Genomic DNA, 23714 nt, shown 5'->3' with positions numbered 1-23714 from the left:
GCCTGAGGGAAGGTCCAGGAGGACAGAATGTTTGGGTGCCCCCAGGGATGGTGACCCTGGGTCCGTGATAGGTCAGTGGCCCAGAAAGTGTCAGGGCCAGTGGACCAAGAACAGGACCCCTTTGAAGGGCACAACCCAAGTGGCCAAGTGTGGAGAGCCTGACCACTGAACCCAGGACCAGGCTTGGTCATCATCCCATGATCTCCCCAGCCCAATGCCCCAGGACACGGGACCCCCCCAGGCGCTCTCGTACCGGTTCTTGGGGCCAGACTGTGAACACTAGGCTACCTCAATCTGGTGACCAAGGAAGTGGACATGTTTCTTCAGCACGTTAAAAAAAAAAAAGACCAAAATATAGTTTATAATAGGTGGTAGGATTATAAGTGATGTTAATTTTCTACATTTTTAACATTTTCTATATCAAGTATATATTACGTCTGTAATTGGAACAAACAATAAAGGCTACTTTAAAAATAATCCACATGCTTCTCTCTCTTACCGAGGAAAAATGCCTCCTGAGTTATTCAAACCAATTTTTCCGCTGCCAGCAAGGCCAGAGGGTCCCAGCTCCCTCCTGGGAGTGAACTGCAGCCCAGCGTGGGGGCTCGCAGACCCCAGCCCTCGCTCTCAGATGTGTCTGCACACTTTTACAAAGCAAGCTGACATAAAGACACACGAGGTGAAGGTGCAGGACATCTCTCCTAAGATGGCCTGACCGGAGTCCCTTTGACCTCAGTGCCCTCTGCCCCCAAAGGCTTCTGAGGCCTGTCCCCAAGGTCCTGGGCTCCAGTAGGCCCTGCATTCTGAGAATCCAACTTGTCCAGGGTGAGAGCTGCCAGGTGGAGCGAGGCCAGAGTGTCCGGGCCATCTTGTGACCTCCCATGGGAACTAGATGCTGCCCACCAAGGCAGAGGCCTGCGACCAAAGCCACTGTCACCTAGTGTTGTTCTCTCTCCACTCGGGCACCAAACTCTCTTTCCCTGTGGCTCTCCTCTTCAGCCCTAACTCTGTCCGGGGCCACAGAATAAGACCCCTGTCCCTGCCCCTCCTGATGGATTTGTAGGTTTGCAGATGATGAATGAGCACGTCCCCAGTCGGAGCCTTTGCTTCTCCAGTTGACCCATCCCCAGTTACTCCAGCCATTCCTCAGATGGTCACTGAGGGTCTTCACCGTCCTACTTGCTCTCCTCTGAACACACTGCAAGGTCTGACCACGTAGCATAGAGCGAGACTCCAACCTCCTCATTCTGGACACTCAACATCTATTGATTGCAACTTAAATGGTGAGTTTCCCTGGAGACTCATCACACATTCCCTCCTGTGGAGCTTGCTCTCCACCAAACTTCCAGCCCAAGGTCGCACAGATTCTGTGGCACAGAGAAGTCCAGATGACCAAGTCAAGAGCCAGTTCCCAGATCAAGCTCCCTTGTGGGCTTGAATGTCCCCAGGGGGACAGTGTGACCTGCTGGGTGGGAAGCTACCATTGCACAAGAGTCAGGAGGACAGAATCGGCCTCTGTCTTTGTGCCCGAGTCACCATGTGATCCTGGTGAGACCCTGAGATTCTGTGGCCTCTATTTTCTCATCTCTAACATTGGGCATTAATCCATCCTGCCTTTGTAAGGACCAAAGCAGCCCTTGTACACACGTTCAGCGGTCTGCAGGATCCGTGTGGTTTCTGAGGGAGGGAGCTGATTCTAGAACGCAATAGCCATGGGCGCCTCCAAAGCCGGCTTCTTCCTAGAAGCCACTCCTTTCTTGAAGCCCCAGGCCCATCTCTTCTGGACCCCTCCAGCACTTTCTGCCTGACCACATAGCTCTTTAGTTTTCCGTTGGGTCCCTAGCTATTTCATATGTGAAAATCTTATCTTTCTAGTACATTATCAAATGGTTGGCTACTAATGACCCCTGTGCCCCAAGCTCTGTCTGGGGGACAGTGTCCCTTACTGGGAGTCGAGAAACGTTTCAGAAGGCTTTTGGAGGACATGAGCTCCTCTCTAAGGGTGATGGGGCAGTGTCCAATACAATTGTATGGTTACCCCACTCTGGAGGTGGGACTGCCATAGGCTACTGATGGGTCTGTCTAGGCGAGACCAGACCTGGCACCAGCTGACCCAGGAAATGGTCTGAGGGACCAGGACTTCGATGGAAGGGGTGCCAGAGGCTGAGGCTATTCAACTTCTAAGTGCCAGAACGGGCTGTGTTATCTCGAAGGTCTCTTCCAGGTCCAAAAGCACCAAGTTCCAGAATTGTAAGAACCCGGATCTTGAGAATCAGAGGACGGAGAATTCTAACTGCCGCGGATCCTAAGGTTCCGAGACATCGTTCTCAGGAACAGAATCCCTCGGCTGCCATCCTCCACAGAAATGCACAATCCTTTCAAACCCAAGGGGGTCCTGCCTCCCCTTGACACAGGCAATCCAATACTTCTGCCCAGAAGCAGTGCACAGCAATCCTGTCACCAGGACACCAGGTTGAGTTCTCCAAATGGGAGGTGCTTCCCTGTCTGGCCCGCTTGTGTCCTCGTCACATTCAGCCATGTGTGCACAGGGACCAGGGTGGGAATATACTGTGGGCCCTGCTGCCCCTGCCCACCTGCAGATCTACCACGGGGATGGGGGTGCAGGGAGGGGGCAGGTCCTTCTGAGGCACTGATGCCTGGCAGGAGGGCCTCCAGAGGGGCACTGAAAGAATGCATGTGGACTGGCCCTTGGGCCCTGCAACACTAACTGGGGGCCCCCCCCCAACACACCCATGCATTTGGTTAGAAATCCCTAACACCACCAGTATCTCCGTTTCAGAGGTAGATTATGGTCCATGAGAGAGAGCCCGGGGCCTGGAGGTAGAAGGGACGCTGGTTTCTCGTCACGGCTTTGCTGATGACTGGCTCTGGGGCTTGCACACGTTCCCTCCTGTTGCTGGTCTCATTTCCTCACATCTAATCCTGGATGCCCAATCACATCAGGAACAGCTGAAACAGCTTTCGTCTTACACACCAACTCCAACAGCTCTGTTGTGGCTGCCTAGAGCACTGAGTTGAGAAGGATTCTGAAGTTCAGTCTAGGCTTAAAAAGCAAAGAAGTGCAGTGGTGTATCAGTAATGCCTGCCATTGGTGCAGGGGAGGAGAGGGCCAAGGTGTGCAGAGTTCAATGAGATGATGCGAGGGTGCTTTGGGTTACAGGTCTACATGACTCTGTAGATGCCTATGGTAGAGAGAAGATCCTGGCAGAGGTGAACGGGTCCAAGAAGAGTAGCTGATGGCACAAAAAATCCTTTGCTGAGTTTGGCTGGTGACTATGAGGCAGCTAGTGTGGACTGCCAGCCGAGAAGGCCTGGATGACCCAGTGAAGTGACTGCTCCTTCTCTAGGCTGGAGTGGAGGCCATAGACAATGAGCTGGATCCCTGCCCTGCATTTTGCTTCTGGTGTGGCTGTGGTGCTTGGCGGGAGAGGCTGCCTCCTGGCTGAGGCTTGGATCTGCAAGGCCGGGGCACTGGCTGGGCCTGGCCAAGCGCCCCCACAGCTGCCTGGAAGTAAGGGGTCCTCGGGACAGACACAGATCCCAGCACACCCCATCCTGGAACACGGGGGAGACTTCCTCGCAGCCAGAGCAGTGGGATCAGGGTGAGTGTCTCGGCAGCCTGGGGAGGAGGCCCCCACGTGATGAGAGCCTCAGTTTCCCATCTGTGAGGCAGAGATCATACCAGCTGTCGACTTCTCAGGCTGGCAGGCATAGCTATGCCCTGCAGAAAGGCAGCGACTGAGGGGGTGAGCGGGGGCCTCACGCCCTGGAGCAGGGCCATGCCCACCTGGAGGAAGTGGTGTCTTCTTCTGATTTGCACAGATGTGCCTGTGGACTAGCGGCAGCTCTGGGGTCCATGTCAAGCAGGACCACTATCTTCACCACCACAATTACTCATGCTCTAACTGAGGCAGGTAGGCCCAGAGAGAGGGAGTCACTCCACAGGGCACCAGGAGGGCTTCATGGAGGAGGGAGAGTTTGAGCTGGGAGCAACGTGATTCCCTCCACAGCCCATGTCTGGCTGACTGACTTCCCCCAGAGGGGCCGCAGCCTACTCGTTGCTGCTGTCCTTCCCAGCAGGGCTGTTTTCTGTCCTATTTCTGTATTTTGGTTCCTGCTGACTCTTCTGTGACATAAACATAAATGACACAACAGACACACCATCTTCAGAGCCGAGGAAGCCAGCAGCTGGACCCTGCTGGGCAGGGAAGGTGGGCAGGGTGATGGTCACGTCCATCCCTGCCACATCCCGGGGCTCCATGGAGGCCTATCCAGGGCCCTGTGTCCTCTGGGTGGCCAGGAAGAGGTGAAGCCAGGAGGCGCCCCGGAGTAGACACCAAGAGCTTATAGCACGGCTACAACTGGATTTCTCACCTTACTTTTTAATCACTGGGAACTTCGTTCAAAGGCTTTCCTGTGTGGAACCCCAGAATAGAAAATGGAGGAAGGAGTGGCCCAGAGCTTCCCCCGGTCACCCCTTCAGGGCCCTGAAGCACTTCCACAAACCTGGGGCTCCTAGGGCACCAGGATTTGGAAAACTACTTACTGCTGGATGTGACCCAAACATCTAAAGCTCCTCATAACTTCTGCCTCCATCCCGCCAATACCTCTCCAAGCCTGCATCGTGCCACTCAGATACTCCTGTTCCTGTCCTGGACCTCCTGTCTTTGACACTATCTGCTTTGTCAGCCTGGAATGTCCAATCTCTCTCCCTCCCATTCTTCTTCTGGAAAACTCCTAGTCATGCTTCAAGACCCCAGCTAGGATACTACCTCCTCCAAGAAGCTTATTTTGATCTCTCTCCCTGCTGCCCCCTATGTACACAGGCAAATTTGTCCCTTCCTCCCCTCTCTATACGCCCGCCATCCTCCCTTTCACTGTGTCTGAAGCGCCCACTTCCCTCTTTGTCCCCACGTTTGTCTGGGCTCCTTCACAGCCTGGTGTCTCTTCACCTCCTTGTTCTCTGGGCTGAGCCCACGTGGAGGCTCCATTGGTGACTGCGAACTAGACTCTGGGTGGGATTTGGGCCCCTTGAGTGTGTTTAAGGTCCAGCTCAGGGCCTCCCCTCATGGCCACAGAAAGTGGCTGAGTCTGCATCATCATCACTCATCTCACTTGAAGAGCGAGGCCCAAGGGTTGGGCCCCTGGGCAATTCCATGTTTACGGCGTGGCCTTGGAACATGGGATTTTGGCCCCTTGGCCTCAGCTTGGACCATTTTCGCCCAGCCCAGCAGGAAACAGGCATCTGTTCCAGGACTCTGGAGCAAAAGGTCACTTCCTGGGCCAGGGTAACCACGGCAACAACCCCCCTTCCCCCAGCAGCCTCGGACTAGCGAAGTGTCCTCACGAGCTCTGATTTGTCCAAATTTACCTTTTCAGACTAAGGAAGGTCTTGTGCCGGTTTTAGCCCCTCGCCAGATTTCCAGGCGTCCTGGGCAATCTGGGCTCTGCCGCTGACTTGCTGGGGGCTTCGGTAAACGTCTAGGCCTTCTGCCTCGGTTTTCTCAGCTGCAAAAGAAGGAAGTTCATTTTGATGAGAGGTGATCAAACCCGGGCTGTAGGAACCTTAGGGATTCCACAGACATTAGAGTACTTTTGCCAGCAAATACCTTGCCTGGAAAAGACTTCTCTTATTGATTTTATGTGTCAGACATGCTAAAGAGCTGGGCAAGATTTTTTTGCTTGGAAAAAACAATAAAGATTTTCACTGATTTTAAAAGAAAGACCAGAAAAGTGTTGGATATGATTGCTGTGCATTTAAAAATCTAAACAGTGTGCACTTAAACTGTAGTAGATTCTCAAAGATTAGGACTGGGAGAACTCCGGGGAAGAAGACCTGCTTCCTGTTTCCCAGGCTGTACACTGTGGTTGTTGTTTCCTCAAGACTCTTATTATCCTTCCGGGTGTGGCCAGAGAGCCTGGCAGTCTTCTTCTCAGGGGCCTTCCTCCCTCAATGCCAGGAGCAGGGCCCAGCCCAGGTGATGAGGCAGCTGAAAGCGGGGGCCCCAAGGCCCCCCACTGGGTGTGAGGTAGGTGTGCCGGGAAAGCCTCCTTTGGGAGGGGACAGAGGCTGGGAAGGTAGGTTGGGGGTGGTGCGTGGTGGGAATGGAGTGAGGGGACGGAAACTCGAGATGGGCTCAGGAACCCGAAGCCTGGACACTGTCCCTTGGGGCCTGTGGCCTACTGGAGAGACTGCTAACCTCTGGTGGAAATGTTTATTTTTCTGCTCAGACTCCTGGCATCCAATCCAGGCCAGTGGCAGGGGCTGTTGGGATTCTGAAACAGGAACTGGGACAAGAAGATGGAGGAGCTGTCACAGGCCCAGGCTGAGTGAGGACGCACAGTGCCAGCATGTCCCACACTCCCTGCCACCCTGGGGCCAGGGAAATGCATCCCGTGTGAACAGTCCTGCCAGCCACAACAAGCCGCCTGGGTTCATGCCCCGCTGGGGACATGGGCCTGCGTCACTCCAATTGTCCTGGCCACCCAAGTCAAACAAATGAGATTTGGGTTCTTTAAGATCAGATTTGGATGCAAACCAAACCAGGAATCTGCCTCTGGGGAGAGCACTAGGATTGGGGACAGAGGCCAAGGGGGCTTTGAGCTTTCTCTGCAATGTTCTTTTTTTTTTTTTTTTTGCAAGGAAAATTTATTTATGAACTTGAGTAATAACAATAACAAATATTAAGTTTTTGTTAAAGATCAGACTTGAAGAGCTTACTGTAAAAATATCTGTTATCTTACAAGAGACTCCAAACACGTTTCTTTTCAGACATGGGGGTGGGGGGCTGCCTGGGTCAGACTGTGCTCCCACCTCGCCAAATGGTTTGGAATCAGATCTGGCTCCCTGGGCCTCAGTTTCCCCATCTGTACCACAGGGAGATGAACCCGGTAGTCTCCGAGGTCCTTCCAGCCCTGATATCAGGAGACGAGAAGCTTCGCCGTGTGAACAGCAAACAGCCTGTTGTCTGGGTTCCTCTGGCCTGCTCCGTCACGGGGAGGCTCCCCATAAGATGCTGCGTCCTCTGAGACGGAAGCCCTCGAAGCCTCGGGCTGTTGATTTGGAAGTGGTCCCAGGGCCATGGGGCAACAGGAGAGCACCCCTGGGGCTCTTTGGGCAGGTGAGTTGAGCTGCCTTCCTGGGGAGAGTTAAGCCAGGCCCCAGAAAGCCTTTGGAGTCCCCCAGCCTCAGGGCAGTCAGACCAATGGCTGGCATCGCAGGGAGGTTAGTCATGTCTCTCTCCGAGCTTGGGATTGAAAAGCCATGACCCGTGTGGGTCGTTAAGACAGAGATGGTCTGGTTAGGGACACTGGCCCAGTGACCCTGCCCCTGGCACCAGTCACTATGACAACAGCTCAATAGGGTCCCAAGGGCCTAAGAATCCTGGTTCTACTGAAAGCGAGGTTGGCTGAGGTCAGACAAAGAGGGATTAATAGAGCCCTGTTCTCGTTAAGCCACAAAGCAGCATTATTACAAGTCTCAACGGCCCTACCAGGAGACGCATCATGCTTTCAAGTCACAGAGAGCCCAGTACACTAAAGAGAACGGCTCCAGCATCAGCCTCAAAGTCACCCTGGAGCCCAGAATCAGAGGGGCAGGAGAAAAACTAGAAACAACCCAAATGTCCAAGAGACAGTTACATAAGGCATCATACAGCTGAACGAGAACGCAGGTGCAGTCATTCAAATGAGGATGCTGGTTACGTGTATTACAGGAAAGTCCTCACAATACACAGAAACAAGGTAACAAAAACTGCCGATAAGATTTGGTAAAAAAAATCACATACATAGTAAAAACATTTCAAAATGTTAGCCCTTTGGAAAGTGGGATCATGTATAATTAATTTTCTTTTGGTTTCTCTGTGTTTTCTATAGTGAACAAAAATTTCTCTTGCATTTCTAAAAACTTTTATTTTCTTAAAAATCGGTGCAGAGAATTAGAGGCTGGTCATTCTTTCCCTCTGTAATCAAACTTCAGTTAACAAAATGCACGAGAGGGCATTGTTTGGAGAGTCAAATTTTCTTTATAAGTAATATTTTATTAATCCAAGAAAAAAATACTTTTTAAAAAATTTGTCTTACATTAACCAGTGTGTAAGAAAATTATTCCAAACAGTACTGCATATTCTCATGCCTTCTTACAACAAGAGTACAAAGAAAAGAATTTGACATTGTGAAGGGTCCAAATTCTACCACATTAAATAATAGGCTGGTTTCATGGCCACTGGATGAGCAGAAGTGTTTGTGCCTGTGTAAATGGCCTCAGATTACTCCTCCTATAGAGCAGCTGGATTTTCTTTTCATAATTGTTCAATCTCTTCCGCTGCTGATAAATTGTCAGTCTCAGCATCTAGCCTGTTGCAACTCTTTTCCAGTCTTTCTAATTTGGTCCTTCTAATCTTCTGTTGTCTTGGAAAAAACACACATATTTGTTAGAAGTGTGAGCAAACTAACAGAACACAGATCTGAGAGAGGGCTGCAAAGTGGAGACACTGGCAAGCTGAGATGCAGAGTGGGGAGGTGTTCAAAATGAATGGCCCTTGTAGGTGGGAGTTAAATCATGAAATAGCACGCAAGTCATGTTGAAGAGTTTGGGTTTTATCCTGAGGGCAATTGGGAGCTTTGGAAGAATTCAAGAAGGTAAGTGAGGTGCTCATATTTGTGTTTTTAAAAGATTACAGCAACAAGGACAATTTCGTGTGGTAAAACTGTTGGCAGTAAGAGACGTCGGTTTGGAAACAAAGGGAAGGAAATCAGGCTGTGAGAAGATAGGCTATCAGGGACGTTGTGGATGTGCTCGCTTCCAGCTGATCTCCCCAAACACATTCTCCCTTTAAGAGCAGCCATAGGAGAAATTTATTTCTGGTCTCGGTGCCAGGAAAAGCAATGCCTCCCCTAAGTTACAGATATATTTTTATCTCATGGGCCTGTGAATCTTATAATAATCTCATTTTTCTCTTAGCTTTGGTCACTAGGAAGCTCTGTGTGTAATTCTACACACTGACTTTACCCTTGGCTCCATCTTGGACGCATTCTTTCATTTTTGCTTGGAATTCATTATTTATGGTATCCTTTTGTATTATTTGTATTTTCATAAGCGGCATCAAATTATTTTTGGAAGGAAGTGGAGTATAATGAAAGAATTCTTACATGTCTCAGCTTGAAAGAACAAAAAAAGAATTAATAGCTCTTGTTGTTTTGGTATGGGCATATTTCTCTATGTTAAATATTGCTTTAAAAAAACCTGGCAAGTCTATGACACCAAAAGCATAAACTACCAAATTAAAACTAGATAAGTTGGACTTCATAAAAATTGAAAACTATGCTTCAAAGGACACTATCAAGAAATGAAATGATGGGCCACAGAATGGGAGAAAATACTTGCAAATTGTATATCTGATAAGAGACTCGTGTCTAGAATACATAGGGAACTCTTACAAGTTAATAATAAAAAACAAAGAACCCAATTAAAAACAGGCAAAGGATCTGAATAGACATTTCTCCTCAGAAGATAGACAAATGTCAATAAGGACATGAGAAGACGCTCAGTATCATTAGTCATCAGGGAAATACCAATCAAAACCACAATGAGATATGACTTCATATTCATGAGGAAGGCTATAATCAAAAAGTCAGATATTAACAAGTACTAGGGAGGATGTGGAGAAATCGGAAGCTTCATCACTGCTGGTGGGAATGTAAAATGGTGCCTCTACTTTGGAAAACAGGCTGGCAGTTTCTTAAAAAGTTAAACACAGAACTACCATATGATCCAGCAATTCTACTCCTAGGTATATACCCAAGAGAAATGAAAATGTATGTCTACACAAAAACTTGCACATGAATATTCATTGCAACATTACTCTTAAGGTAGAAACAACTCAAATGCCCATCAACTGATGAATGGATAGACAAAATGTGGTCTAGCCATGCAATGGAATATTATTCTGCCATAAAAAGGAATGAAGCACTGATACATGCCACAAATGGATGAACCTCGAAAACACTATTCTAGGCGAAAGAAGCAGGGAAGAAGGTGCCATGTATTTTGTCATTCCATATACACGTCCAGAATGAGTAATATATATAGAGAGAAAACAGATTAACAATTCCTTAGAGCTGGGGGGCTGGGGGGAGTGGAGTGTGATAGCTAAGGGGTGTTGGGGTTTCTTAGGTGATGAAAATGTTCTAAAATTGATTGTGGTGGTGGTTGTGCAATTCTGTGAATATAATAAAAACCCTTGAATTATACACTTTAAATGGGTGAATTATACAGTATGTGGATTGTATCTCGATAAAGCTGTTAAAAAAAGCAAAACTAGGAAGTCGCCATGCTTGGCCCACTCTAGACTAAGTATTTTTGCAACCCAGGCCTACATGGCATCACAGAGACAGGTTCAAACTCCAGCTCAGCCACTTGTCAACTGTGTAACCTCCTCAGACAAGTAAGTTCATCTCCCTAAAATGGAGACACTGATATTTGATGACAGTGGGCTTGTGCTGGGCCTAAGGCTGCCAGCGCTCAGTAGAAACTGAATACACTGCCCCCCAGAGGGCCTTCCGAGGTCCTTGCCCTTGGGAGGTGCCAAATTTCCTGAGTGGCACTTGGAGATTCTCTTTACCGGCACATTGGCCTTGTTGATGTTTAAATATTTAAATAACAACTCATCAGATTCTACAGGTCTGAGAAACTCAGAGAAGGTCCTGGAAGGCAAGCGTGTAGCTGGGACCACTTCTTCTGCCCCTGTCTCCCAGGGAGCCTGGGCTGAGTGGGATGGGGTCTTATTGTCTCCAGGGTGGTCTGAGAGGAGGCTACCCACCCTTCAGCAGTCATTTAACTGCTTGACCCTCAGCTGAGGAATCAATAGCTTTTTAGTCTACACCCTGCCTCTCTCAGCTCCTATATAAGCCACCTTATGTTTATTTTTTACTTTTAGACAATCCCCAGGGATAGCCCTGGGTCTCACATTCTCACTCATAAAATTAGAGAAAAGTCAGTGCCAGGGCCCCTCGTGTTCGAGCTGAGGAGACTGAGGCACAAGGTAGGTGGGCCCGGCCACAGTGGCCTCTCCAGCCCTGTTCTCTGGAGGATTCGGGGCATTTACTGAGCCACTCCAGTGTGCTACCTTCTGCTCACAGTTCACGTGCGTTCCCTCACTTAATCCCAACCACAAACCTATGAGGTAGATATCATTTCCCCCTTTAACACATGAGAACACAGACACTCGCCCAAGGGCACGTGAAGAGTAAGCAAGCTGGGATTCAAACGCAGCCTGTCTGATGCTAAAGCCGTGCTCTTTCTCCTGGACCGGTCCCCCAGTTTCTCCATCTTAGAAGCAGAGCCGGTCACAGAGGACAGGGGTTTCCTCCACTCCCCTCCCACAAGAAGTACTCTGCTCCAGACTCTGGATTTTCGGAATATCCTTGGGCCTCACCTGGTTGTGCTATCTGCTGCCCCTCATTCCCCATCCCCACTCATTTCTCTCCCCAAATCCTCTTATTTGGGGAGAGATTCTCTGCAGCTCAGTTTCCTCCCATCTGACCCTCTCTAAACTCGAGCTTGGGAGCTTCCGTTTAGACTCCCATAGGAGAAAAGGAAAAAAGAATTACGGATGTTCCCAGTTCTAAGCCGAGTCTATCTCTCAGGATGCTTTTTGTTGCCAAGGAAAATGAAACAGATGTCTTGGCAATAGCTTTGTGTGCTCCCTGCCAAACCAGGGAGAGCCTGTCTTCAGCTTAGACGCAGCCAAGAAAGACAAGTCTCAGCCCATGTCATTCCCAGGAAACCCGCAAAAACACACAGCTCCTTAAACCTGGGGGGCTGGCACTCCCAGCCCTCTCTCACCCGGATTTCAACATCAACTGTGGAAACACACTGCCCCCACTCCTTTCCCTTGCCTCCTGCCCTCCATCCCCCATGGCCCCAGGTTTCTGTCACCCACTGCTCCCCATCGTCTAGTGACTCCAAGGCCTCTTGGCCTGGCAGGCAATGCCCCCTTCCTTGCTGGCCTAGTTCCCCAACATGCCCTAGGGACACTTTCGTGTGTGTGGTCAAATACACATAACATACAATTTACCATTTTAGCTATTTTAAAGCATACAACCTAGTGGTGCTTACAACACTTACAATGTCGTACAACCATTGCCACTATCTACTTCCGGAATATTTCCTCACCCTGAAAGGAAAGCCCATACTCACTAAAGAGTCACTCCCCATTCCCTCAACCCCATCCTCTGGCAGCCACTAATCTGCTTTCTGTCTCTCTGAATTTGCCTATTCTGGGTATTTCATATAAATGGTATGATACAACATATGGCCTTTTGTGTCTGGTTTCTTTTGCTCAGTTTAATGTTTTCAAGGTTCATCCATGTTGGAGCATCTACCAACATATATTTTAAGGCTGAACAATATTCTGTTGTGTGGTCAGACTACATTTTGTTCATTCATTCATCAGCTGATGGACGTTTGGTTTCTTTCCTTCTTTCAGCTGTCATGAATGGAGGCACTACAAACATTTTTGCTCAAGTTTTGTTTGAACACCTGTTTTCACTTCTTTGGATTATATACCTAGGAGTGGAATGGCTGGATCATGTGGTAATTCTATGTGTAACTTTTTGAGGAAACACCCAGATTTTTTCCATAGTAGCTGTACCATTTTACATTCCCACCAGCAATGTATGAAGGTTCCAATCTCTCCATGTCCTCACCAACACCTGTTATTTTCCTTTTTTTAATTATAGCCATCCTGCTGAGTGTGAAGTGATATCTCATTATGGTTCTGATTTGCATTTTCCTGATGATAATGACATTGAGCATATTTTCATGTGTCTGTTGGCCATTTGTCTTTCTTCTTTGGAGAAATCCCTATGCAAGTCCTCTGTGCATTTTTGCATTGAGTTATTTGTTTTATTTTATTGTTGAATTGTAAGAGTTCTTTATATATTCTGGATACTAGACAATGATCAAATATATAGTCCATTCCAGTGATCTATGTATCTATCCTTGTGCCAGTATCACAATGTTGATTACTGTAGCTTTGTAGTAAGTTTTGAAATCAAGAAGTGTGAGTCCTCTAACCTTGTCCTTACTTTTCAAAATTGCTTTAGCTATTCAGGGTCCCTTGCAATTTCATATGAAATTTTAGGGTTAGCTTTTCCATTTCTGTAAAAAACGCATTGGGATTTTGATAGGGACTGCATTGAATCTGTAGATCAGATTAGGAAGTGTTGCCTAATCTGATCCATGAACATGGGATGTTTTTCCATTTATTGTTTCCATCTTCTTTTATTTCTTTCAGCATTGTTTTATAGTTTTCAGTGTACAAGTCTTTCACTTCCTTGGTTAAATTCATTCCTAAGTATTTTATTGTTTTTGATGCTATTGTCTATGGAATTATTTTCTTAATTTCTGTTTCAGATTGTGTATAGAAATACACCTGATTTTTGTGTGTATCCTTCAACTCTGCTGAATTCATTTATTAGCTATAACAGTTTTTTGAGGATTCTTTAGGATTTTCTGTATATAAGATCATGTCATCTGCAAATAGAGAGAGTTCTATTGCTTCTTTTCCAATTTGGATGCCCTTTATTTCTTTTTCTTGCCTAATTGCTCTGGCTAGAACTTCCAGTACAGGCTGAATAGAAGTGGTGAAAGCAGGCATCCTGTCCTGTTCCTGATCTTCGGGGAATGCTTTCAGTCTTTCACCAAGCGCTCTCTTGACTCTCGCTGGCTTATCTCTCCACTCTCTCCAGGGCATCTGGCTCCCTACCCTTGCTCATTCCTCTGCCCCCAAGGAAACCACTCTCCAGCCCTTGCCACACCCTCCAGTCCCCACCTCTGCCTTCTGCAACCCAGTTGAGTTCCTCATCCTTCAAAATTAAGTTTTTTGAGAAATTCCCTGTGTCTCACTCATGTGGCCCCAACTGGTCAGGCAATGTCTCTCCTTCCTGGCCCTCTCCCACAGTTCTAAGCATGAAGGGTTTACCTATGTACCTCATAAATACTGAGGTCTTGAAAAGCACCTGTTTTTCAGGAGCTTAAGAGGTCAGTCCTGCTGAGCAGAGCTATGTAGGGCCAGCCTAGCCACAGGAAATACAAATCTCCAGTTCTTGCTGGCCTGATCGGCAGGAGCCCAGAAACAACTGATGGCCATCCAAGGGACACAGGTGTTCCAGGGCACCCAGCTCCATGGCAGGTGGAGCCTGCTGACTTGGCATGGAAACCTCTGTTTGTGGGCAGGACCTTTTCCCCCTTCTCTCTCAGCTGGAGGGGAATCCATAAGTGTCCCCCTGGTGCCCAGGCCCTTGAGACCAGGCACCTCTGTGAAGTCAATGGCTTGAGACATAAAAAGAGTGGACTTGGAGCATAAATCCAGAGACAGTAGCCAGATCAGTCCAGCACCACGAGCAGCACCTTCCTGCTATGCCAGCTCCTTTGGCTAAGGTGAGGTCATTCCTCATGGGAGCCCTCAGCACCTCTCTGAGACCAGGCCAGAGACTGCCGGGGGCCTCAGCCAGGAGAGGCACCAAGCAACTCCCAGGAGAACTAGACAAAACTACCAATGACAGTGGGATACTTACCATCCCCTCTCAGAAACGATGGGTCAAAAGAACCCAGAGTAAATAAGGATACAGAATTCTAAGAAATATAGTTAATAATTTAAAAATTATATATACTCCACAAAGAATATATATTTTAAAATATCCATTGAACATTTTTAAAAATTGGTTATATTCTAGGATGTCAAGATTTTTAAATTCCAGAAAGTAGAAGTTACACAGATTCCCATTGTCAGACCATAGTGCACTGAGACTAGAAATGAATTACAAAGGCTTAAAAAGAAATAGCAGGGGCTGGCCTGATGGTGCAGTGGTTAAATCTGCATGCCCCACTTCGGTGGCCCGGGGTTTGCAGGTTTCGATCCCAGGTGTGGACCTACACACTGCTCATCAAGCCATGCGTGGTGGCATCCCACATACAAAGTAGAGGAAGACTGGTACAGATATCAGCTCAGGGACCATCTTCCTCAAGCAAAAAGAGGAAGATTGGCAGCAGATGTTAGCTCAAGGCCAATCTTCCTTACAAAAAAGATAAATAAAATAAAAATACAAATAGAGATAAAACCTTGGAAACAAAAACACAAACATACCAACACTACTAGTATTTAAAATAGCTTTTCAGTTTTAAACAGGAAATATAAACTGCAAACACTACATGATAAAATCCACGCGGGGAGGGTGCAAAACTGGGCTGGAGGAGTTTTGTAGCCTTAAGTGTTTTAAAAATTAACGAAAAAGGAAAGTAAATCAAGAATTGATGTGATTCTCAAAAAAGAACTGAGAAAAGAACTAAAAGGATAAATGAATGATAAAGCTAAAGCGAGTTAATGTTAGATACCAAAAATAACAAAATAGATCTTTCAAACCAAGAACGAGTTCTTCGAAAGGACTGATGCGGTAAGTTTCTGACAAATATATCTAATAAAAAAAGAGATTAAAAAAACTCCTGGAAATGAAAATTGGACTATACCCACAAATATAATGACAATTTTTAAAGTTATAAAAGAATATGACTTGTGTTTGAAATCTGAAGTAGACAAATTTCTAGGAAAATATAAATGATCAAAATTAACTTGAAAAGAATTAGAAAAACCTGAGCAGATTAATGTTCGTAGAAGAAACAGAAATAATTATCAATGACCGAAGTCCCTCCAAAGCGCAGGCCCAGGAAGGATTACTGATGAGTGACAGGTGAGGATGAGGACGGGCGGGTGGGGGCAGGCCTGGGGAGCTGGCTGGAGAGCTGGTCTGCGCACTTCCCCATTTTTACCGTCGGTCTGCTGTTCTGATCTGCACGTGGGCCTGGGGACCCAGTTCTGGGATTCAGGCTCTGGGCTCTCTCCTTGTCCCTCCTCAAACTCGGGACCTTTGAGCCTCCGGTCTAAGGGGGTCCTCCTCAAGCTGAGCCAAAAGACACCAATGCCAAGAGAAGAATTACGTCTGGAACAGGTGGGGGCGTCAGCAAGGGCTCACCTCTCACTTACCAGCAATAACAGCACCTCAGGCTTAGACTAACGGGAAATGGAGGGCTTGTGTAAAGCTCCTACCTTGTAGCCGTGCAGTGTGTCCACTTTTGCATGACCATGGGACAAAACAAAACACCTCCCCATCTCTGTCCAAGGCCTGCAGCGGGATGAGACTGTCCTGGGGGGCAGATCCAGGCCTTGCTCCACACCAGGACCTAACCGACTGCTCTGACAGGGCCTTGGGAGCAGTCTTCGGCTCTCTGCCGCTTGAGAACCACACAACAGTTCCTCCTTGATCCCAGCAAGCAAAGGTGTGTGCACTTTCCAACCCAGAGGGAGAGCTGGTGGAGACCTTTGCCAGGACTGAGACTTCAAAGTCCGATCCAGGGGTCCAGCTGGACCTCTGGGCCTCCTCCTGGAAGGCTCATTCTTTTGAGGGCCCTTGTAGCCAAGCCCCTGGAGCTGGATGAGGGCTTTGGGAACACCCTGGGCATCTTTTTCTGATACTGAGGACCCTGAGCTTCACTCCATGAGGGGAGAGAGAAGCGGAGAGAGGAGAGAAGGCGGGGCTGTGCCTCTCTGTGGATTTGCTCAGGGGATCTCAGCCACCTCCAAGAGGCACTGAGCCACCTCGCAATAAATCCTCTCCATTTGCCTGTCCAGGACGACACAGGGCAACTACAGGAGGGAAAAAGTAAAGATGGAAGCCACACCGAGGAGGAGAGAGAAGCTTTCGATGATGAACCAAGGTCAGTCAGCACCTGGGGATTCCAGGCCAACTGGGCATTTTGACTCCTCGTGTCTCCAGAGGACTCTGGCTGGGGCTGGTCCTCCCCTTCATAGGGTGTCCTCCAGCTCCCACACTACGTTTTGCCCATCTGCTGGACTGGAAACCCCTTCCACCGTCAGCTAAATGTTTGCTGAGCCTCAGCTGGAGCCCAGGGCACCCTGGAGGCCTCGGGGGAGATCACTGAAGCTGGGGCATGGTCTGAGGAGGCGGGCTGACCGGGAGTATCTTCTGGGCTAAGGAGAGCCTCCTCCTCCCTGTGGTTTCTTTCTTTCTTTTTTTTTTTTTTAAATGAATTTTATATTTTAGAGCTGTTTTAATTTCGCCGCAAAATTGAGCACAAAGTGCAGAGTTCCCGTATGCCCGCTGTCCCTATACTCACAGCCTCTCCCACTGTCAACCTCCCCAACCAGAGGGTGCATTTGTTACGGTCGATGAACCTGCACTGACACATCATTACCACCCAGAGTCCATGGTTTACATTAGGGTCCACTCTTGGTGGTGTACATTCTATGGGTTTGGACCAGCGTGTAATGACATGCATCCATTGTTATAGTAGCATACACAGTATTTCTACTGCCCTAAAAATCCTCTGTGCTGTGCCTATTCATCCCTCTCTCCCCCAGCCCCATGGCAACCACTGATCTTTTTACTCTCTCTATGGTTTTGCCTTTTCCAGAACGTCATAGAGTTGGAATCCTACAGTATGTAACCTTTTCAGATCGGCCTTGTTCACTTGGTAATATGCATGTAAGTTTCCTCCACATCTTTTCATGGCTTGATAGCTCATTTATTTCGTTTCAGTGCTGAATAACATTCCACTGTCTGGATGTCCCATTGTTTATTTATCCACTCCCTTACTGAAGGACATCTTGGTTGCTTTCAAGTTTTGGAAAAGTAAAGCTTCTACAAACCCCCAGTGCAGGTTTTCATGTGGACCTGAGTTTTCAGCCCATTTGGGTAAATACTGAGGAGCGTGATTGTGGGATCAGATGTAAGAGTATGTTGTGTGTCGTGGTTCCTTTGTAACAGCTTTATTGAGGTATAATTTCTATACAATAAAATCCCCCCATTTTAAGAGTAAAGTTCAGCGAGTTTTGTTTATAGTCATGTTCAAATTTCAGAATCTTTCTCTCACTTCAGAAAGATTCCTCAGGCCCCCTCGCAGCCAAGCTCCCCCTCCCCCGACCCAGACCCCCACAAATACTGATCTGTTTCTGTCACTATAGTTCTGCCTTTTCCAGAATTTCATACAAATGGAATCATACAGTACATAGTTTTGGGGGGGTCTGGATTCTTTCACTAGCTTGTTTTTGAGATCTACCTGAGCCATTATGTCCATGAGTATTTTCCTTCTCATTGGTGAGTAGTATTGCGCTGTATGGATGGAACTGTTGTGTATCTGCTGACCAGCTGATGGATATTTGGGTTGTTTCCTTTGGTTGGCAGTGGGGGCTGTTATGAATAATGCTGCTATGAACATTTTTGTCTTTGTGGGTGTGGCTCTTTTCAAAGGGGAATGCAGGGCCCCCGCCCCAGTCCTGTCCAGAGTGAGCAGGGGGATGATGAGGAAGTTGGAAGAGGCCCAACCATGAAGAGGAAGGGGCATCTGTGCTGAGGCACCTCCACGACCCCCTCAGTCTGGTCACAGGGCTGCCACGACTGCCGGAAACCTCTCTCCACCAGACAGTCCCTTCCCTCCCCTGCCTGGCCAGTTGCTCTGAACAAAAGATGAGGGGCCAGAAGAGGGAAGTGATGTTTATTTCCTTGTCTCCACAGTGCTGGGAAAGCTGTACGAGGTCTGGAGCGCGGGGCATCCCGGGATCAGCTCCCTGCTGCCACAACCCCACTGGTGTTATTAGTATCCTCATCAGAATGACGTCTTTTCCAGCAGCTTGTTTCTAGCACGTTTCTGAGTTTCTACAGCCCATCCAGATCTAGGCCCCTGGTCACATCCCAGAGCCACCCCCACCACAGACACAAGGCCCCTCAGTGCCAGGCCCCCTTGGTGGATCTCAAATGGTTTTGCATGAGCCCCACCCCACATAAGGCAGCAGAAGCAGGCTCTTACCCTATTCGGCAGATGGGCAGGCTGTGGCTCAGAGAAGCTGAGTGGCTGGCATAAAATGGCACAGGATCTCCTCTACAACCACCTACAACCACCCTCCATACAGCAAGCCCCTCAGCTTCCCTTTCCACCCAAAGGTCTGGCTCCCACTCTTGGATGAAGAGAAGGAGCGTCTGAACCCAAAATTCCTTACAGCACAATAGACAACTGAAAAACAACTCAACAGAATTTTAATTATTCACAGAAAACGTGTACTGTGTACAAGGTATTGACCAAAGAACTTTATAAATACTAACTCATTTTCTCCTTATAACTACCTTAATGAAGCAGGTACAATTATTATCCCCATTTTATAGGTGAGGAAACTGAGGCAGGGAGAGAGTAACTGGCCCAGGGCCACACAGCTAGGAGGCCAGAGAGCCGGCAGTGGCCCACACTTTTAGACACTGCACTCTGCTACCTGCGGATTTTTTGTTTGTACCATTTTCCAGTTATTAATTTTTAAACAGTTTTATTGAGGTATAATTTAATGGTGTAATTTAACTTAAGATTTACCCATTTTAAGTGTACAATTAAATGATTTCAGTTAATTTATAGAATTGTGCAACCATTATAACGAACCAATTTTGGCACATTTCCATCATCCCAGAAAAGATCCTTTATGTCCACTTCCTGTCACTGTTTCAACCTCCAGCCTGAGGCAACCACTAATCTACTTTCTGTCTCTGTAGATTTGCCTCTTCTGGAAACTTCATAATAATGAAGTCAGAGAATGTTGGGTCTTTTGAGTCTGTTTTTGAGGTTGATCCCTGGGGTAGCATGTGTCAGCACGTCATTCCTTTTCATTGCTGACTAATAGTCTGTCGTGTGGCTATCCCACATTTTGTCTATCCATTCACCAGCTGATGGATTTTTTTGGTTGTTTCCACTTTTTGGCCGTGATGAATAAAGCTGCTGTGAACATTTGTGTAGCAGTCTTTGTGTGGACATGTTTCCTTCTCTCTTTGGGTATATTCCTAGGAGTGGAATTGTTGGGTCGGATGGTAAATTTATGTTCAACTTTTTAAAAAACTGCCAAATGTTTTCCCCAAGGGGCAGCAGCCTTTTCCATTCCCATGCCTATGGACTCGTTCCAGTTCCGGGGCTACCCATACAACCAGACCGAGCCTGGTTAGACCCCAGACCGTCTGAGCGGTACAGCGGGGGCCCTCAGGCCGGCCCTGTGTCCAGCTCAGCCGCCCCCGCTGCTGCTGCCGGTCCAGAAACAGGTGGACAAGAAGGCAGCCGCTCTAGTTTCTAACCCAAGAAAATCGCCTTCTGGGACCCAGAGCACTTCTTCAGGGGAAATCAGCAAAGTGGCTATTAAATCAAAAGGAAAAAGAGAAACACACACTTGGGGAGGTCAAGAGAGATCTCGCCAAACAAGAAGCCCAACTTGAGAAAGCAGAGGCAGAGGGAAGAGGCGGCCAGCAGCTCTCATGCTCTGGAAGCCGGTTTGCGCCGCCAGCTTTGTCAGAGCCTTTCCCAACTTCCTCGGAGGCCCAGTGAGAGGATGATGGGGTGACGGTGGGAGGGCAGCCCCACAGCCGGCTGCCTGGGAAAGCCGTCAGGCAAAGCCGTCAGGCCACTCCTGGGCCAGGCAGGCGCTGGGGGCCCGCCAGGAAAGGCCTTCTCCAGAGCTGTGCGGCCCTCTGGGAAGGGGGAAGCAGCCCACTGTCAGCCAGGATGGCTCTGAGCACCACTGACTTCTCAGTTTGTGCCACAGTTTGCTCTAAATTAGAGTCGTTTTTAGTAAGATCTGAAGTTTCACTATTTAAAAGAGTTGCAACTTTTAATTTTTATTCATTATTTTATTTTATTTTAAAGATTTTATTTTTTTCCTTTTTCTCCCCAAAGCCCCCCAGTACATAGTTGTATATTCTTCGTTGTGGGCCCTTCTAGTTGTGGCATGTGGGACGCTGCCTCAGCGTGGTTTGATGAGCAGTGCCATGTCCATGCCCAGGATTCAAACCAACAAAACACTGGGCCGCCTGCAGCGGAGTGCACGAACTTAATCACTCAGCCACGGGGCCAGCCCCAAAAGAGTTGCAACTTTTGATTAAAAGGTTTCGACATTCCTGGTAGCAAATGAGAGAACTCTAACCCCAGCACATGGTGAGCGTCCAACAGGTACCTGCCGCCCCGCTCCTTCCCCGACTCGTCCTCCCTTCTCACAGGGCCTGGTGCTGCTGAAATACTCACAGCTGCGGCTTGGAGAGGACAGGACAGCATGGGACGCTGCTGCCCCAGGTGACTCCTGAAAGCCGACCTCTCAGGACAGGAGGTCATCCAGACCCATTCTGGACCTGCCACCGCCCTGGGGAAGGGGGTGTAATGGCCTAGGGGTGGGCTCAATGGCACAGGGGGGTCAGGCTACACCTTGGCCACGTGGGCAGGTCCTAGGGCTCCATAAGTCACATCCTCGGTGTGTCTGGCTCCCACCATCAGTCACGGAGATGTACGAAGGCCAGTACGGCTTCAGTGGCAGTGTGATTCCAGCATCTCCCAAATCTTGTATGAGAACAAGACCACCTGGTCCCAGATGGCACCCAACAGGCCCTCAGAAAGGGTCTTTGCTAGGCCCTGAAGCAGATACAGGAGATGCGGAGTCATCGCTTCTGTTCTCAGGCAACTCAGCCTCCTGGAATGTACGAGACCCTTAGGGACTGTACTGAGTGAAAGTGTCCCCCCAAATTCATGTCTCCCCAAAACCTGTGAATGGGATCTTATTTGGAAACAGGGTCTTTACAGATGTAATTAAGGTAAAATGAGGTCACACTGGATTTGGGTGGACCCTAATCCAATGACTAGTACCCTTACGAGAAGAGGGAAATTGGACACAGACAGAGGAGAAGCCATGTGAAGACGGAAGCAGAGACTGGAGTGATGCAGCTACAGGCGAAGGAATTCCAAGGGTTGCCAGCAACCACCAGAAGCTGGAAAAGCCAAGGAGGGGTTCTCCTGAGAGTCTTCAGAGAGAGCACAGTCCTGCCAACACCTTGATTTGAGACTCCGGCCTCCAGAACTGGGAGAGTAAATTTCAGCGGTTTAAAGCTAGCCAGTTTGTGGTACTTTGTTACAGCCGCCTAGGAAATGAACATGGTGACCAAGAGCCAGGCTCAGGTTGCACGGGACAGAGCATATATGGGTGCAGGTGTCAGAGGGGGAAGGATGACAGGCGGAGAGGACTGCACGGAGGAGGCGGCACCTCTTCTGGTTGTGTCTGAGGTTTGGGCAGGAGGCCCAGAGAACAGAACTGAAACTAGAGGCTCAGCTGGTAGATGTGTCTTTAATGGCTCACGGTTTGTCATCTCTGTGGTCTCCATCACACCTCTAACAGGCACTGTGCCCAGTGGGTGCTCAGGAAAAGTTCCCTGGCTGTGTTGGCCTGATCTCTCCCTCCCCGCGTCCCCGGAACACCAGAGCTGTGCCTCCTACACGGTGCTTGCCTCCCTCTGCTCTGCACTGTCTGGTTCATGCACTTGTCTCGCTCCTCACATCTTGTATCACTTACTCACCAAACTGCGATTGACGCCCCATGTGACGGGCAGCTTCTAGACCAAAAGGGCTGACCTGCATTTGTCCTGCTTTCCTCCATCTCGCCTCACCTGATTCCCCGTGTTCCACATGTCACAGTGCCTGCACACAGTAGGTGCCATTAGACGCTTAGTGTTTTTGGATGAGCTCTGCGTGTGAGGAGACAGACGACATGGTTGGCCAGCTGAGCTGGGGGGGCCAACTCGGCTTTACCGAGAAAGTGATTAGAGGCTGCTGCTGCTCGCTGAGTGGGTGGAGCCGCGTCAGCAGCCCGGCAAGTTGTCCACAGGGACTCCCATTCACTGAGGCACACACTAAGTCCACCGTTCCCGTTCCTGTGGCTGTGGCCTTATCCTGAGTGTGACCTGAGAAATGAAGTCCCTCGGCTCTCAGAGTGGCCAGAACCATGGACAACAAGAGCCAGAGGGCAGCACGAGGAGAGGGGTTAGCATTTGTACTCCAGGGTGTCTCCATATGTTGTCCTCCTGGGTCCCATTCACCATGTCGTAAGTAGCACAGCATCTGGAAATCAATGGTCAGTGCCTGGAGCCGGAGGCTAGGCTGAGCTGAAGTTGGCAGTGCCCCTGACCACCATTCTGACAGCCTGAGACTTCCCATGGTGCCCAGCTTGTCCAGGACAGGGGTCCCTAATGATGAACCAGAGTGGCCAGCCCACAGAAACTCCTTCGGGCTCGAATGACATGTTACGGTCTAGCTGGGCCATTCACAGGAGCCCCGGGAGGTCTCTTCACTCAGCACTGTGGGGTGAGGGGCGTCACACAGCCGAGCTGGACTGTAACCTGGGTCCTTCCATGCCCACTGAGCCTGATGGCTGATTCCTTCACTGGCCCTTTGCTAAGCTGCCCCCAGCCGTGACGCCTCAGGGTGCTGGGCGGGGAATGGTTTGGGGCGATCAGAGTTTACACTGAATGACACCATCGAAAACTTGACACTAAGGTCAGCTGCTCAAAGGCGCTCTGAGTGTTGACCATGCCTGCTCTGGGCAGCCATCAACCCACACACAGACCCAGGGGCATTGGGAAATGCCAGCCACAGGCCAAGGCCACCATCCAGGGGATGGTGGCTCTGGGCCTTTCTTTCTTTCCCAGTTGGTGACCAGTTGGTGAGCTGGAGAACTGAGCGTGACTTTCCTCACCAGGTCTCCCTGGTGGAGACAAACCAAAGCCTAACACTGGGTGTTAAATCACAGCATTTCGACAGAATGCCAAGGGAGCAG

The 23714-nt window shown here is 48.9% G+C and overlaps 1 long non-coding RNA gene across 1 annotated transcript; it reads left to right on the top strand.

The window, feature by feature from the left end:
• Window positions 1-8478: 8478 nt before the first annotated feature.
• On the top strand, window positions 8479-19866 carry LOC139075605 (uncharacterized). The gene is made up of 4 exons (XR_011526202.1): window positions 8479-8661; window positions 16710-16795; window positions 17513-17583; window positions 18613-19866. It is a non-coding gene; the product is annotated as an uncharacterized lncRNA (long non-coding RNA).
• The last annotated feature ends 3848 nt before the right edge of the window (window positions 19867-23714 follow it).

The sequence above is a fragment of the Equus przewalskii genome, chromosome 14 (assembly GCF_037783145.1).
Source record: "Equus przewalskii isolate Varuska chromosome 14, EquPr2, whole genome shotgun sequence".
Classification (NCBI taxonomy): domain Eukaryota; kingdom Metazoa; phylum Chordata; class Mammalia; order Perissodactyla; family Equidae; genus Equus; species Equus przewalskii.
Note: the sequence above shows the minus strand (reverse complement) of the source record. Positions and strands in the feature narration are given on the sequence as shown.